General features: G+C 31.4%; 1 long non-coding RNA gene and 2 pseudogenes across 1 annotated transcript; 2 read left to right on the forward strand and 1 right to left on the reverse strand.

Moving 5' to 3' along the window:
- Positions 1–35: 35 nt before the first annotated feature.
- On the reverse strand, positions 36–2,554 carry LOC136997703 (uncharacterized; annotated as a pseudogene).
- A 2,467-nt stretch (positions 2,555–5,021) lies between these two features.
- On the forward strand, positions 5,022–12,279 carry LOC136997705 (uncharacterized; annotated as a pseudogene).
- A 3,798-nt stretch (positions 12,280–16,077) lies between these two features.
- LOC136997801 (uncharacterized) lies at positions 16,078–16,493 on the forward strand. Its single transcript, XR_010888444.1, has 2 exons — positions 16,078–16,211; positions 16,291–16,493. It is a non-coding gene; the product is annotated as an uncharacterized lncRNA (long non-coding RNA).
- The last annotated feature ends 1,332 nt before the right edge of the window (positions 16,494–17,825 follow it).

Consider the following 17,825-nt stretch of genomic DNA (forward strand, 5'->3'; position numbering starts at 1 on the left):
TCTAAGTAACTGTTTTATTTTTTTTAAGTAATTTTCATATCGAAAAGCGCTGAATGTATCCAGTGTACCAAATTTTCTAACATCATCTACTAAATGAATTAGTGCATGTATATTGTGAGATGAATACTGTGGACCATATAAAATTGCGAATGACTGTACAAAGTGTTCTAGTAAGGATTCGGCATAAGTAATATGTGAAAGATCTGGAGAACATAATAGCCGAATGGCCACATGTAATGTTAGAAAATTCTTGTAGATATCTTTATTTATGTCATTTTTTAAAACGATGGGGCCAGTATATAAAAGAAACTGTCTCAACTCTGTAGCTTTCCATAAGCTTAAGAAATGTAATTCTCGTGGTTTACGAACAAATTCTATTGGTATCGATGTTCGCATTTCTATTAACAATCTTGAAATCCTATTAACTAATCGTGTCGATAATCGAACAGTTAACGGTCCGGATAACCAAAAATGTAACATTTTTTTACCACACCAATGCAAACCAAGTGCATGTAATCCAACGGGATGTGCGTTATCATACCAAAATTCGGTATATCTAAATATAAGTATAAAATATAAGTATAAAATAAAATAAGTATAAAATAAAAGTATAAAAAGGAGTATAAAATACTCCTCCCAGTATGATGCTTTATTTGTCTTTGTTGACGAAAACTTTCATTTGTCCGTTTACGACAATTTATATCCGGGAAACACATTCTCCCATCAATATATTCACCTTCAGTTATGCATTTAACACAACTAAAATAACCTGTATGTCCCTTTGTAGCAGTTACAAAAGATTTTGCGGGTGCATCAGCAATTAACGAATGTATAGATACAGATATATGTTTTCCTTTATATTCAAGTCCTTTAGTCACTAGAATTTTTGCTTCATCCACAAAATCATGTAAAAATTCATTACAATCAGATGGTTTCTTGGAACCAAAGTAACAACCAATAATAAAGATGTTACTAAGACTCGGTATTATTGAACCTAAAATTGGCCACAGTTGATTATTAGAAGAATTTGCAATTGGTAATCCATCTATGTTGATTTGCACTTCAATTAAATCAATGTCATCTCGACTTTTTCGTAGAAACTCCATAATTCCTGATCTTAAGCCCTTATGAAAGTATTCTCCTGGTGCAACTTTCCGTACATTTGTATATCTTGGTGTTCTCATCAATGTTTTCGAATTTTTCGGCAAATAGCCATTAAAGCCATGTTTTCTTAAAATTGACAATAATGCAGTAATTGCTATATGTGAAATCTGAAATTGTGCTGCCCAGTTTATTAAATCGTCCTTAATTGATGAACTAGCAAACAAATTTATATGCCCAGCATTTTGATCATAATCAAAAGTGTGTGCGATTAGACGCAATAGATCTTCCAAATTAGAACTGTTATCGTTATAATAAGAGTCATATGCAACATTTTCATTGTCAGAACTATTAAAATATTGTCGCGGCAATTCATTTCTTATTGTAACATTTGCTGTCTGATGAAGATCGCAATTAACACCGATTATTTTATGTGTACTGATATCGCTCGAATTTTGCAGATTATCTACATTAACAAAATTTGTCGACGGATTATTTATATTTTCGGTTTCAATTGCAATATTACGTGTATTGCATTTTAATCGTCGGTAATGCCTTTTTGACATTTCTGAAAGCAATTTTCGTTTTGGCATAGCTGGTATATCCTACAAAATAATATTTATGCTATTTTTCTGTTTCACATAAATTCAGATATTTAATCATTCTTCTTTTTCAGTACTATTATATTATTTTCATAACCAATTTTATATACTTTTTGATAAAATATAATCTTTCATAATCATAAATAAAATAAAATATATGAACGTGGCAAAATTAAAATGCATATATTATAACATCTTTAATGTAAGACATATAAAATAAATGGAAGCTCTTTAATCACAAAATTATAAATAAGAAAATATATTTTAATTGCGCACAAATAACAAAAATTGAGGAGAATTTAAACTGCAAAGAAAAAGACTATAACAAAAATGACTAATTTATAAGTTAACGCGATTTATTTAGACGTATTAATATTAATATTCAAATAATTAATCAAAATTAAGAGAATACCGTAATTTTAACATAAAATAGCTTCAGACGTATCAAAAATGGAATAACACAAAGAATGAAAAAAAAAAAGAAAAAGAAAAGAAAAAAAGAGTAATAACATGCATTTTATGTATAAAATTATTAATGAATGTAAGTATAATGTATATACATTCAAATTTCTAATAAAAAACTGTAGAAAACAAATTTAAAACAAGCACTTTAGAACTCTTCAGAAAACTTTACAACTTACCAAATTCCACAGAAAAACAAAGGATAAATAGTTTAGCCTTTACAATCTTTTTTTAATACACTCCCAATGCAACTGAAAAAAACAAACTCTTTAAGACATTTGTGATCTCTAAATATATACATTCTACAAAATAATATTATTTGTTATTTTTTTATTCCATATCAATTCAAATAGTTAATCTTTTTTTTTTAGTATTACTTAACTTTCAAAAACAATTTTATATATTTTCATAAATTATATTACTTTGATAAATAATAATAATCGTAATCAATAATAAAGCAAAATATATTATGAACATATATAATTAAATTGCTTATAACATCTTTAATGTAAGACAATAAATAAAAAATGAATCTTAAACCGCAAAATTATAAAAAAATATACATTTTAATTCCACACAAATAGCAAAAATTGAAGAGAATTTAAACCGTAAATGAAAAAAACTATAACAGAAATATGAGTAACGTATAAAATTAATGCAGTTTATTTACAAGTATCAATATTAATATCTAAATATAATTAATAAAAAAAAAGGAATACTATAATTTTAACACAAAATCACTTCTGACATCACATCAAGCACAAAAATAACACAAAAAATCAGAAAACATGTATTTCATGTAAAAATCTTAGATAGGTAATAATGAATATGTAAGTACTCACACAACATGCATATCCAAAAGAGAACATCTTGAACATATCGTACCTCTCAAAGATATCTTTAGGAAGTCCTCTAAATATCTTTTGAATATGCGTGCTGTGTGGAATATATACATCTAAATTTTGAATAAAAAACAATAGGAAACAGAGAAAAATTAAAGCAAGCATTCAAAACTCAAAAAATTTCACAACTTACCAAATTTTATCATCAAATCAAGAAAAGTTCCACAGAAAAACAGAGAACAGGTAGATAAATAGATTGCCTGACCTTTTGACCTTTATGACCTTGTTGTAATACACAGTCTCAATGCAGCTAAAAAAACGAACTTTTTAGGATATTTGTACTGTATGTTTAATTATAAAATAATTAAAAGAAATAACAGAAAAGTTTTTTACCTGTAAAAAAACTTATCAAAGGCACAATGTCTTTAACTCAATACAAATACGCTATTGCGTATGAGTGTGTTACCACAAAGCAACACAAAGCACGTGCAGTATAATGATGCAATAACTTGTTGCGAAGTACTACATATATGTACACATTTATATCTAATGCAATGTTCTCGCGCTTGACAATTGCAACTTAATATTAATCCGCAAATGAAACGGCCTTTGAAATCCATACATAAAATGACGAAATACTGTTCATATACGTATACTTCACACTGCTTCACTGCTTCACACGTATCGACACGCTTTCGCGCCAACGATAACCCAGAGTCACGAGTAAATTAGACAAACGACTATCATGTATCACCTAGCAACGATTGTCACGCATCACCGTGATAACAGCGACATCTCGTGTCACTACATAGATTTTCTAGAATATAAATATAGATAACAACTATTAAATATCTTTGATAGCTTCTTAGTAGATACAGATATGTAGATAACATATAAATATCTACTGGATATCTTTGCTAGCTACTTGATGGACATGGAAATGTGGATAACATGTAAATATCTAATGAATATCTTTGGTAGCTACTTGATGGACATGGATATATGGATAACATGTAAATATCTAATGGATATCTTTGGTAGTTAGTTGATGCACACGGATAGATGGATAATATGTAAATATCTATTAGATATCTCCGCTTGTAATTCAAGAGACATAGATATTTTATACATCTATTAAACATCTGTAAGTTATCCATAGTAGATATAGATATCAAATGGATATATAAATATTTATTAGATATTTACTGCATATTTTGTTCTGTATGGGATGTCATACATCATATAACTTATTTATACATAATATAGGTTATATGACGTATTCATTTATTATAAAAATATATACAATATACAAAATGATATTAACTTTTTACATAGATATTTTGAAGTAAATATATATAATATGGAGCACATAATATACATAATATATATACATAAAACACATGAATAAAAGTATTTTACAGAAATTAGAATATAAATGTATGTAATTAAATAATAAAAATGTTGCAAAAATGTTGCAAAATTAATATATAATACATACACTTTTTTTATCCTTTGGAGTGCCTTCAACCTATCTTCAATCAGGTTTCTTAGCACATAATACACACACATAACTACACACGCACACTAACTTAAAAGATTCTAATATATATGACAGATAGCACTGAGAACTATATAGCGCCTCTGGATCATAATCCGGGAACTAATGTACCGTTCTGTTTTACTCAATACGTCATACACGCACGCACACATATACACAAATTTTCACGGATTTATTTCTAATAAACTAAGCTTCTAAGTTCAATTTTGAGGGTTCCATGTTGTTTTTCCGTATAATCTAGAGTGCGGAAAGATACACAAGTTGCATAATTTATGCATAAAGAGAATATTGTCACAAATTGACAGCTTTGAAGGTTAAGAAAAATCTTTTTTTTTTTATTTTTTTCTTTCTTGCCTTCAAGTCTAGGCTTCCGCACTTTATCATCGCGTGTATTTTAATCGTAGAAAAGAATTTTTTATTCTTTGCAGACAATAAAAAGATACTTGCTCGCGAAAAAATCGTGTTCAGTCGGTAACTCCAGCATCCTCTTAAACAATTAGGCGCTGACGCGAGCACTCGTTCTTAGAAGCCCGAGTGTCACTTGCGTCTAAAGTAGGTTAAACAGATCAGCATTTTGGTAACACAATGGATCGATATAGTTCAAGTCTCATTGTGTTCCGAATACTGATCCGTATAAATTAAGGTGGCACACAAGGCGCCGCGGGTTTTTATCAGCAAAGTTCCGGACGAAGCACGACACGTCGCGTACACGCGTAACCACGATAGTACGGTCGCCGAATAAGTGAGGTGACAAGTGTAATAAGAAGATACCAAATAAAAGTTATTCTATCTATTCAGAAGTGCTTAATTATTCTAAACTCTCCGAGCCAAAGCCCCCTTGACCAGCATGGCGAATCCCGAATTTTTACGCAGCGCCTACCGCTACCGAAGTAGGCGCAACAAAAGTTACGATTGTGTAAACCAAAATGTGGGGGGGGGGAGAGGGGTCGTTAAAATATTTAACCAGCTAATGATGGAGGTGAAAAAGAATTTTTTATTTCGACATTTGAAAAATGCCTTTGTGTATCAAGTATATGCGAACATGTTAGAAATTATTGGTTTAAACAATTAACAGTCGCTATATTGGATCCGCCATTTTAAATTTTGCAATTTTGACATCAGATTCAAATTTAGCAGCCCAAAAAACCTTACGATTTAAATTTTATGCTACGACTAAATTTTATGCTAATCTGTTGAAAATTATTGGAGTTATTTAAAAATGTACATATATGATACATTATCACGTTTGGCACTTTTTTTTGTACATATATGATACATTACCACTCAACTGGTTAAGGTTAAGAGTTGTTTGAAAATTCTCGGTGGTTTCCTACGTAATTTTGTGCGCTAAAAACGAATCTGGCCGTAGAAATTGCTTATCACGTCAGGTTTTTAAGATAAATGGAGTTAAAAGGGGTGAGCCAAATGAAGATTTTGGCTATATTCATGAAAGTATTACAAAGAAAGCAAATTATTCCCTATATTTTAACCGATAGCTTCTTATAGTACTATCTTTCCTCTTCAAAATTATTTCTTTATTTTTCAACGTGCGATTTTTTTTCGTTGAGATATATCAATTTGAAATTATGAACTTTTGATAACATAGGAGTAAAACCCTTTAACAGACTGAAGGAACTAGCACAGATAAACTGAATACATTTCAAATAGTTTTGGGGGTCGCTGATTTTAAATTTGGTGTCAGATTAACAAAATTCAAAATGCCGGATCCAATATGACGGACCCTTAAATTTTTTAAGATAATTTTAATAAAAATCAAAATAAGAGTTTTTGAAGTCACTGATTTTAGATCTGTGATCAGATTTGCAAAATTACAAATGGTGGTTGTTATGTGTCAGCAGGGATAGAATATATCCACACTGTGATTCCGCATATAAAAATTTAGTTTATTGATTCACGTTCTGAGATAATACAGTTTTGTAGTTTTTTTACACACACTAATGTTTGCGACGACGCTTAGGGGCCTTCGAACGCCCTGAGTCGCATGGACTTGACACACACTAATGTTTTGCGACGACGCTTAGGGGCCTTCGCCCTGAGTCGCATGGACCTCGCCTAGGGGCGTTATATCTTTCGCCCTGAGTCCTGGTGATCGGACGAACCGCGACAACGCCTAGAGACGAATCGTCTTGAGTCGCGTGTTTATTATTATAGATATGCACACACTCGGTATCGATTTTTTGCTTTACTTTGATCGTATGAACTTTTCGAAAATAGTCTAGCTGTAGAACCGTCGTCAAGCTCGGGCAGAACAGTATTGAATCATAATTTAGCCTTTCCAAGCTAGGTTTCTTGGATCCGGCTTCTGATTGGTTCTGAACTCCTATTGGTTCATATACATAAGGTGACATCAACAATATGCCGACAAAGATTGTTGTTTTTAAATTTACTCACGATGAAAAAGATCAAAAAATACCGCCGATATAAAAAAAGTCAGAAAGTACCGCCGACGCTATCGTTAGACATTGCGCGGCCTTTAGATCTTCGCCGAATTTATAAGATCCGTGTGTGTATGTGTGTGTATGTGTATGTATGTGTATGTATGTATGTTAACGCATTATTCCGTCCGACCATTATATTTATTTTCTATTATTGCTTTATTGCAATATTAATTTATGTGCACAACGCATAGAGAGCTCTCATACGTGACAGTGGTTTCAATATGGCAAATTTGCAAATTTAAATTTTATGGAATTTTCGAAAAAATTATATGTAAGAGTTTATGGAATCGCCATATTGGTTTGATCAATTGGTATATCTCAACAAAAAAAAATCGCACGTTGAAAAATAAAAAATGATTTTGAAGAGGAAAGATAGTACTATAAGAAGCCATCGGTGAAAATATAGGGAATAATTTGCTTTCTCTGTAATACATTTATGAATATAGCCAAAATCGTCATTACCCCTTTTAACCACATTTATCTCGAAAACCTGACGTGATACGCAATTTCTGCCAGATTCATTTTCAGCGTACAAAATTACGTAGGAAACCACCGAGAATTCTCAAACAACAAAACCTCACAGATCTGTGTTATTTCGCACAACCGCGTAATGTGAGAATCAAAGTGCTCCTTCCGACAAATATATGAAGAATTTGCTCCTTCTTCTTTTTTATAATGGCACCGGACAATTACCAGACCTATTCATATGGCCATAAGAATTTGCTCCGATTAATGTGGATTATGAACTCAGGAATCTCTTTTTATTTTCTGTTTTTTAATGATTTTTATTCTGCCAGCTTTATATAAAGCTAGCAAGATCATGATTTTTTTTTTAAATAACACGGAATACAAAATTATTTCTAGTACAAATTAGTACAAATTCAGTACTAATTGTTTGTGCTATGTGTTTTTGATTTTTGTTATTTATCACACGGGCATTATGACGCGTTTATGTCCTACAGATTTGTTGATTTCCTAATCTAGGAGAGATAAATGTTAGAAGCGTGGGGTCTGAGTAGTTTAGTGGTCAGAACATTCGCCCGGCAAGCGGAAGACTCGGGTTCAATTCCCGGCTTAGCCACTCGCCCTGATATTTTTTCTCTCTTCCTTTCTTTCCAATAATTCCTATCAGTACATACTGATTCTCCATATGTGAGAACAATGTACTAAAATTTTCGTACACTTTAAGTATCTCGAACCAGAGATCGGTGTACAAATTTAATTGTCTCACGTAGATTAACAAATTAATTTCTTTAAGAAAAATTATAATTTCGCACTAACATCCCGCGACAGCTCTCTATGCCTTTCTATTATATTATTTGATAGTTATTATTTGAGCCTTTTCTTTATATGTGTTAGATTGTTTTATTATTTATTTTTGGTCCTGCTTGATATCAAGCTAGCAATGCCACGATTTTTCTGAAATGGCACGGGGTACAAAATTATTTTTAGTGGTACAAAATAGTACAAAATAAATAAGTAATAAGTAAAGTACTAAATACTCCACTAGGTCGTATTCAATTTTGCTGATTTGATCCTGTTAGCTTGAGAGAAGTCAATATGCCATGTGGAAAGGTTTCCATTAAAAAAAAAATCAAAATGACCTTGGCGTGACCTTAACGTCTTTTCCTAAGGTCAAACAAACAGTAGTTTTTATGACCCCCCTCAGGATCAAACAAATTTTATCTGAAACATTTTCCACGAAAATGCGTCATTTACAAGATATTTGAGGTGGGCAATTAAAATGGGATACTCTGTATGTATCATAGACATCATTTTCTCTTATCTAATTTGGATTATAAAAATATATGTGCATATTTATATATAAAACTTTAATGTATTACAATTCATATTATTGATAAATATTGTAATTAAAAATTTTTACATATTTTAATATTAATAAATAAACATATATATCATATAAAATATGTATCTTGTATGCATATTATCTACTAAAACTAAAGTAAAAACACCTCTTGGAAAATAATTGACGATACTTATGGATACCTCTAATCTGCCAATAAGTTATGATTGCCTCTTTCAAATGCATTAAACGGCGCTAAAATAGCGAGCGCATTTCTCAACGACAATGTTTGATTTCGTAATAAAAGGTGTTATATGTTCTGGAAAATTTTCGTCCAGGCGCAGTGACGGATCGCTCACAAATAAAAGCATTGACGGGTGGCGGTGAGACGCATGTCTAAGCTCGTAAAAAGCAACATTGTATTTTCGCGATTGTACAGGGTGCTTCCGCAACATACAGATTAGTAAGTTGGGTTGCCTATTTGTTTATCGGCAGGGGCATGCTTTACCGGCCGTGCAGAATAAGGTTAGATCGCAAGTCCGGCGGAAAATAAAGCAAAAGAAATTTGAGTTTTACCATTCTGGTATAGTGTAAGATTTAATAATATATATATAATAGGAGTTGTTTAATAATAGAAATATTAATAACAACATAATAATAAAATTAGTAATCATTAAACGATTATTAAACAAATAACACAATTTACAAAATAGAGATAAATAATATTTTTTTATTTAAAACATGCTTATAACAAATGTTCTATTAAATTACCAGCTTCTTCTGAGCATAACGTGATTCTGCGTATGAAATTTTCTCTCACTCTATTTAATGTGGCAAGAGTGTTTTCTGCGTTCACATGCGTTTCGTATTCTATTTTGCAAATCTTCTTAATTTGCTAGCAGTTTCATATATTTTATTTTTTAAAAAGCTCCACACGAAAAAATCCATGGGCGTAAGATCCGGAGACCATAGTGGCCACACTGAGGACTATGAAGTCCGATCCATCTTCCTGGAAATTTTTTATTTAAAATTGTTCTCGCTACAAGAGACGTGTGAGCGGGATGTCCATCCTGTTGGAAAACCATTTCTAGTTTATTAGCTAGTGGCACATCTTCCAAAAGCTCGTCGAGTCAATGGAGAAGAAATTGTGAATAATATTGTGCATCCACATTTCCTTCGATAAATTCAGGGCCGATGACATGATCTCCTACGATTCCGAGCCACACATTTACAATCCACCTACTTTGAAAATTGTGTTTTTTTACACAATGTGGAATCATGTGTGTTAATTTTCAAACGAACAAAACTGTTACAATTGTTTGTTCGATTGTTTTTTTTTCTGTATTCCTTATGTCCTGATCGCATTCCGTTTGACAGAATTTGACGTGAATTATACAAGTTAAAACGCGTTAAAAATTGAGTTAACATAATGGAACCGGAACGAAATCACTATTCGTTTGACGAATTAACGGACATGATTCTTATTTACGGCGAGTGTCAAATGAATCAAAGACAAGCAGCTGCACTTTACGCTCGAAAGTTTCCGGACATACGCCACCCAAACCACAGTTTTTTTCATTGCCTTGAAGAAAGATTAAGAACAAATGGACAATTTCGTAAATCTCGCAAGCCGCTCCATGTTCCACAAAGAAATCAGGAGATAATTGATGCAGTTCAACAAGCTGTTGTCAGAAATCCTCACACAAGCACGAGAGCTATTGCTGCGGATCCAAACATGAACCACATTACGGTTCATAAAATAATTAAACATTCGCTGGGTTTGCATCCATTCAAAAAACATACGACACACAAACTTGTACCTGCTGATATGCCACGACGTTTAAATTTCTGTGAATGGATTATTGATCACGTTAGTTTGTTTAAATTTTTTATTCTTTTATTATTTTATAATATACCAGACACATTGTTACCATTTATCAACTTACATCGTCAACTTTATACTAAATTATTCAATTTCTGCAAGTGGATTTTAATGATGCCAGAAATGACATCTTTTTAAAAAACATTTTGTGGACCGATGAAGCAATTTTCGGAAGTCATGGGCAGATAAATCGTCATAATAAGCATCATTATGCAGAGCAGAATCCACATTGTGTAAAGGAACACAATTTTCACGGCAGGTGGACAGTAAATGTGCTCGGAATCGTAGGAGATCACGTTATCGGCCCTGAATTTATAGAAGGAAATGTGAATGCACATTATTATTCACAATTTCTTCTCCACCAACTCGACGAGCTTTTGGAAGATGTGCCACTAGCTAATAGGCTAGAAATGGTTTTCCAACAGGATGGACATCCCGCTCACACGTCTCTTGTAGCGAGAACAATTCTAAATAGAAAATTTCCGCGGAGATGGATCGGGCTTCATGGTCCTCAGGAGTGGCCACCACGGTCTCCAGATCTTACGCCCATGGACTTTTTTGTGTAGGGATATTTAAAAAATAAAATCTATGAAACTTTGCCAGCAAATCAAAAAGATTTGCAAAATAAAATACGAAACACATGCGCAGAAATCACTCCTGCCATATTAAATAAAGTGAGAGAAAATTTCATGCGCAGAATTATGTTATGTTTAGAAGAAGATGGTAATTTAATAGAACATTTATTATAAGCATTTAAATAAAAAAATTATTTAATTTATTAATCTTTAATTGTTAATTATTAATAACCCTATTATTAATAACTTTTATTATTTATTTATTTATTAAAAAAATATTATTTATATTTATTTTGTAAATTGTGTTATTTGTTTAATAATCGTTAAATGTTTACTAATTTTATTATTATGTCGTTATTAATATTTCTATTATTAAACAACTCTTATTATATATATATATATTTTATTATATTATATATAATTAATAAATTATTATATATAATTGTATATATATTTTATTATATATATATTATTGAATCTTACACTTTACCAGAATGATATAACTCAAATTTCTTTTGCCTTATTTTCCGCCGGACTTGCGATCTAACCTTATTCTGTACGGCCGGTAAAGCATGCCCCTGCCGATAAATAAATAGGCAACCCGACTTACTGATCTGTATGTTGCGGAAACACCCTGTATATCTGCGTGCAACATTTCACGTCGTTCCATCGTATTTCGTTACAAAATAACACCCATTTCGCGTAGACAGTGATAATCATAAAATCCGATACCGAAATTTTTTTATCGTGAAAATGAGACGAAAAGCGGAAGAGAAACAGGGAAATATTGATGCGAAGAGAACGAAAGAAAATTGGAATCCATAAATATATCAGATAAATAAATAGCGATAAATATAATAACAAACATAATAAAATTAATAAAAGTACATATATTAATAAAAAAAAATAATTAATCAAATTATTAATTAAAAAATTAATTTTACATTAAGTCTACATTATTTTTAAAAAGTTTTTGACAATTTCAAAAAACTTAATATATTGAATAAGTATAACTTATATGCATTCGGACAATAATATTCTTATTTTATTCTTTCTATATGAAAGTAGAATTAATATAAATATTTAGTTAGTTTGAGAATTATATTTAAATTTGTCAAGAATAGTAAATATATTGTTGCGTCCTCGCTGTTTTGATTTTTGTCGCCCGGTATTGCGATTAACAGCTGATGGGACCGATCGATATATTGATTTGCGGAATTAATAAAAGAGGATAGTTGCTAGGAAATTATAAATATTGATTTATAATTAATAAAAGAGAATGGTTACTAGGATATTGTAAATAAAAAGAATGGTTGCTTGGTTATTGTAAACAAAGTGACAGATTAAGATTTTCGGGAGCTGCAGAAGAGTGCGGACGCGTTTCTGCTAGCTCAACGGTGTTCAATATCTTTCAGTATTGTTTTGTGAAGTTCTATTCAGTGTTGTGTGAATTTTCTGTGAATAAAGTTTCTGTTGTGTTTAAAAAAGTTCTGGATTCAATTTTCTTTTGCGAGTGTCGATTGTGACGTGTCGGAAAGATCGTTCGCGGGCGCAACAATGTATACATATATGTATAGACTAATAAATAATTATAAAATGTTAATAAAAGCAAATATTGATTTAAATTGTCAATTGTATTACGCATTGTTGGACAAATTTTAAATTAAATAAATCAATTTTTGATACTGATGTAAAATTTGTATTAATTATGTTTTACAGAATTATTCTAGCAATATTTCCATAAATTTACATATTTACTTATATTCATGTTATATATTTATTTTTACTTTTATTTCTGAAAAGAAAAATAGAAGTATAAAAATAGAAATATAAAAATAGAAATATACCTAGAATAGATAAGAATAGAAATTCGCAGAACGAATCGCCTAGGAAACGATAGTGCAAAATAAAGCCGCATGCATAGGGAGGCGTGTCGCGCGTTTTCCTTCATTTTGGAGGATTAGAACGTGGCGTTGCATTGTCGCCATGAATATCTTTTTCCTGATCTTTTTTGCCAGACTACGACTTCATAAACGTTCTCATAAATTTCTACCGACTGGCACGTGTGTGTGTCTATAAACGCATGCGCGCGTGCCCGATATCGTCGTCGTAAAAATCCGGCGGACTATTTTCCTGAGGATGGTTATGCGTTATCGAGTTGATTGTCTGCAACGGACATTCCTATCGCGAGCAACAAATAAAAATGTATCGCCTACCCATATCGAAAAATTGTTAGGAGATATAACCGTTGAGATATACGTAGGATATCCCGTCGCGTTGCGCGCGTGTAAGCGTGCGTTTTCGATATGCTGTCGTTTCAATTATTCTTCGTTATCGTTCCATATGCGCAAAACCATAGTCGCTTTATGAAAGTAAACGTTGTAGAGATATATTGACTTTAATTTATCAATTTAAAATACTTGTGAATATTGTAAATAACTTATTAAATTTATTGAAAATCACGTTTGATGCATTTGTAATAAAATATACATATATAAAAAAATATACATAATTATAAAGAAAAATAGAAAACAAAAATTTTTCCATGATGTTTTATGATAAATTTATGAATTTATTTCAATTATTTTAATAATAAATTTTAGAAATTAAAAGGATGCTGGAGTGCCTGTGTGTGTGTGACGAACTCCGACGCGAAAGCGCCATCATTTCGATGGAACTAAAAATGAGAGTGATATTATCGGCATAAGTCATAATCTAAGTATGAATGTATTATGTATGCGTATGTGTGGTGCGTGTATATATTCGCATATTATTGTATAGCGCCTCTCTGATATTATCCTGGAACTAATCTTCTGTTATTTTTTCATCTGTTATACCGATATTGGACGCACACGTATGTAAAAATAGTCGGACAAGAATATTTTTTACATTAGACTTTTCAGCCCAATTTTAATGGTTCCATAACATTCTATTCTGCAGTCCGCAATTCGGGCTGCTCTTATTCAGCGTCTTAAAACTGTTAAACTTTTATAAAAAACGAAAATAGATAGCTCTATACAATATGTTATCCTAAGAGCAGAATAGAAATTAATGAATAGAAACAAATTTTGTTATTAATTCTTTTTTTTCCAAATAAAGTCGAGCAGCCCGAATTCCGTTTTTGTATACACTTTACTCCTGCAAAAGGATTTACAATTCTATGCAACCAATAAAAAGATATTCTTGTTCGAAAAAATATAATGTCCGGCCGGTAACTCCAGCATCCCCTTAAATAGGTTTTTATTTGTAGTTTAAAATTTATCGAAATTTTTTCTTTATTTTCTTTCTAAATGGCTATGTGACAATGTAGAATATTATTATATATTATAAATTATTATATAAAATATGATAACTATTTTTTTAATATAGTAGTTTAATCTGCTTATTGCATACATGACCGGCAAAAATAAAAAGCCACCTCATCTATAAGACTTGATTTGCTTTATAAAAAAAAAGAAGATGTTATAAATTTCTTTTTAACTAAATTTTAACTAAATTTTTAACTAAAATTGAAAACTCATTTAATAATTAAATGTTTTTAATTTTAAAAAATCAATTTTTTAATTTAATACTTTATTTATTTTTAAAAGATCATATATTTAAGAGACAAAATAAAAAAGCCACTTAAGGTAATATAGAATTTTATTTTAAAGAAACAACAATATTATTCTAATAAATTATTAACAACAAGCTACAGAGCCCAAGCTGGATTTTCGTGCTTAATTTATTAATATATTATAACAAATGTTTAGGTCAATCTAGACGTTTCGACCATCTGGTTGTGGTCATCTTCAGTAGTTAGTTATTATAAAATCCGGAACATATTAATAAACAATCGTTACTTATAAAACTAATTCGGATATTACAATCTTCTTATATTCGTTACATTTAAAATTGTTTAGAAGGACAACACATCTTGAAAGTCATGTCTCTTCTAATAACACCAATCTTAAGATCATCAGGAAGGAAATCATGTTTTACATTAAACATACACGATGTCCTTTTTAAGATTTGAATTGTGGTTGATTGCAATTATTCTAAAACCAGCATGAACCAATGTCTACTTTTATCTTTATATTACTTGTTATTTATTAAAATTACTAAAAATATTCTTACCTCAATGCATAGCAGTACCGTCATGTTGTGTTTTCGTGTAAACTTTCTTATTTTAAAAAAACTAAGAACCAAAACTATTCGGTGTAACGAGTCAGTTTGCTAAAAATGATATTGGAGGTCCGTGTCGTTTGAGTGGACATGGCAAACTAGTTGAATATAATAGAGGATATATTAGAGAACTCGTATGTGAAGGAGATTCGTGGTGGGAGAGTGAGTGATCTTTAAGCAGTAAACAAATTGAGAACTGGCAAATACAAGTTTGGCAGTAACTCAGTATCGTTCTGCTTATTAAGACTCGTTTTTTGCCGTTTTATGTGCAACATCTCGGAAATAAGCCTTTTGCTATGAGACATTTCCTTGTCTAATATTTCTACATTCTCCCAATCCATTTCATGGTTTTTTTCTAATCGCATGCCCAATGGATTGGGAGAATGTAGAAATATTAGACAAGGAAATGTCTTATAACAAAAAGACTTATTTCCGAGATGTTGCACATAAAACGGCAAAAAACGTGTCTTATAAGCAGAACGATGCTGAGTTACTGCCAAACTTGTATTTTCAGTTCTCAATTTGTTTACTGCTTAAAGATCACTCACTCTCCCACCACGAATCTCCTTCACATACGAGACCCCATACAACTGTATCCTCTATTATATTCAGCTGGTTTGCCGTGTCCACTCAAACGACACGGACCTCCAATATCATTTTTAGCAAACTGACTCGTTACACCGAATAGTTTTGGTTCTTAGTTTTTTTAAAATAAGAAAGTTTACACGAAAACACAACATGACGGTACTGCTATGCATTGAGGTAAGAATATTTTTAGTAATTTTAATAAATAACAAGTAATATAAAGATAAAAGTAGACATTGGTTCATGCTGGTTTTAGAATAATTGCAATCAACCACAATTCAAATCTTAAAAAGGACATCGTGTATGTTTAATGTAAAACATGATTTCCTTCCTGATGATCTTAAGATTGGTGTTATTAGAAGAGACATGACTTTCAAGATGTGTTGTCCTTCTAAACAATTTTTAAATGTAACGAATATAAGAAGATTGTAATATCCGAATTAGTTTTATAAGTAACGATTGTTTATTAATATGTTCCGGATTTTATAATAACTAACTACTGAAGATGACCACAACCAGATGGTCGAAACGTCTAGATTGACCTAAACATTTGTTATAATATATTAATAAATTAAGCACGAAAATCCAGCTTGGGCTCTGTAGCTTGTTGTTAATAATTTATTTGAATAATTTGAGCCAATATTATATTTTTAATATTATTCTAATTAATAGTTAATATAATTTCCTTTAGCTTCAATAACTTTTTGAAGTCTTGGCATACTTTCAACTAAATTTTGCAAATGTTGTAAGTCCAGACTCTCCCATGCTAGTTGTAGCGCTTCAAAATAGGAGTTCTTATTAGTTACTCCGCATTTGTCAACTCTATTATCCAAAATCGCCCATAGATTTTCGATCGGGTTCAAATCTGGAGACTGTGTAGGCCATTCGAGCTGTTTGATTCGGCAGGAATGAAAAAAAGCTTGACTTTTCTTTGCTGTGTGTTTCGGATCGTTATCTTGCTGAAAAATAAAATTATCTTCTAGCCTGAGCTTCAGCAAAGACTCCTCCAAATTTTCATTAATTATGTCAATGTAGACATCTGCCGTCATAATTCCATCAATCTTGACAAGATTTCCTACTCCTGCCCATGAGAAACATCCCCAGATCATAATATTTCCTCCATCATGCTTTACAGTTTTTTGAATATACCGATCTTGAAGCTCCTCTCCGTGTTTTCTCCAGACTCTAATCCGCTTCTTTTGTCCAAATAACTCGAATTTGCTTTCATCTGTCCATAGAATCTTTCCAGAAATCCAATGACATATTCGCGTATTTCCGAGCAAATTGCAAACTTGAAGTATATTATTAATTTTTCTTTATTGATAGCACTGATGAAAGGTCGTTTACGTGCGAACCGGCTGTGTAAATTTGCTTCACATAATCTACGACGTACAGTGCGGTCAGAAACATTCAGATGAATGTTTTCCTGAATTTCTCTGTCAGTGATCTTTGGATTTTTTTTAACTTCTCGGACTATTTTTATATCTTCCCGCTTGGATGTTGCTTATTTTCGGCCTTTTCCGATTTTATCTGCCACTGATCCAGTTGAGTGGAATTTCCTTCTAATCTGTTCTACCGCTCTCCTATTTACTTCGTAGTTTTTAGCTATATTTCGTTGAGAAGACCTTTTTGAATATCCCGCACAATTAGATTTTGGACTTGTGTGGGAATTGGTTTTCCTCCCATTTTTAACTGCGGACTTCGGACAATAATCAAATTAAGCTGATGTCAAAAAAATGAATGCAATCACGCGAACTAAACGCAGTAACGTGAACATGACAAACTTCAAGT

The sequence above is a fragment of the Linepithema humile genome, chromosome 2 (assembly GCF_040581485.1).
Source record: "Linepithema humile isolate Giens D197 chromosome 2, Lhum_UNIL_v1.0, whole genome shotgun sequence".
Classification (NCBI taxonomy): Eukaryota; Metazoa; Arthropoda; class Insecta; order Hymenoptera; family Formicidae; genus Linepithema; species Linepithema humile.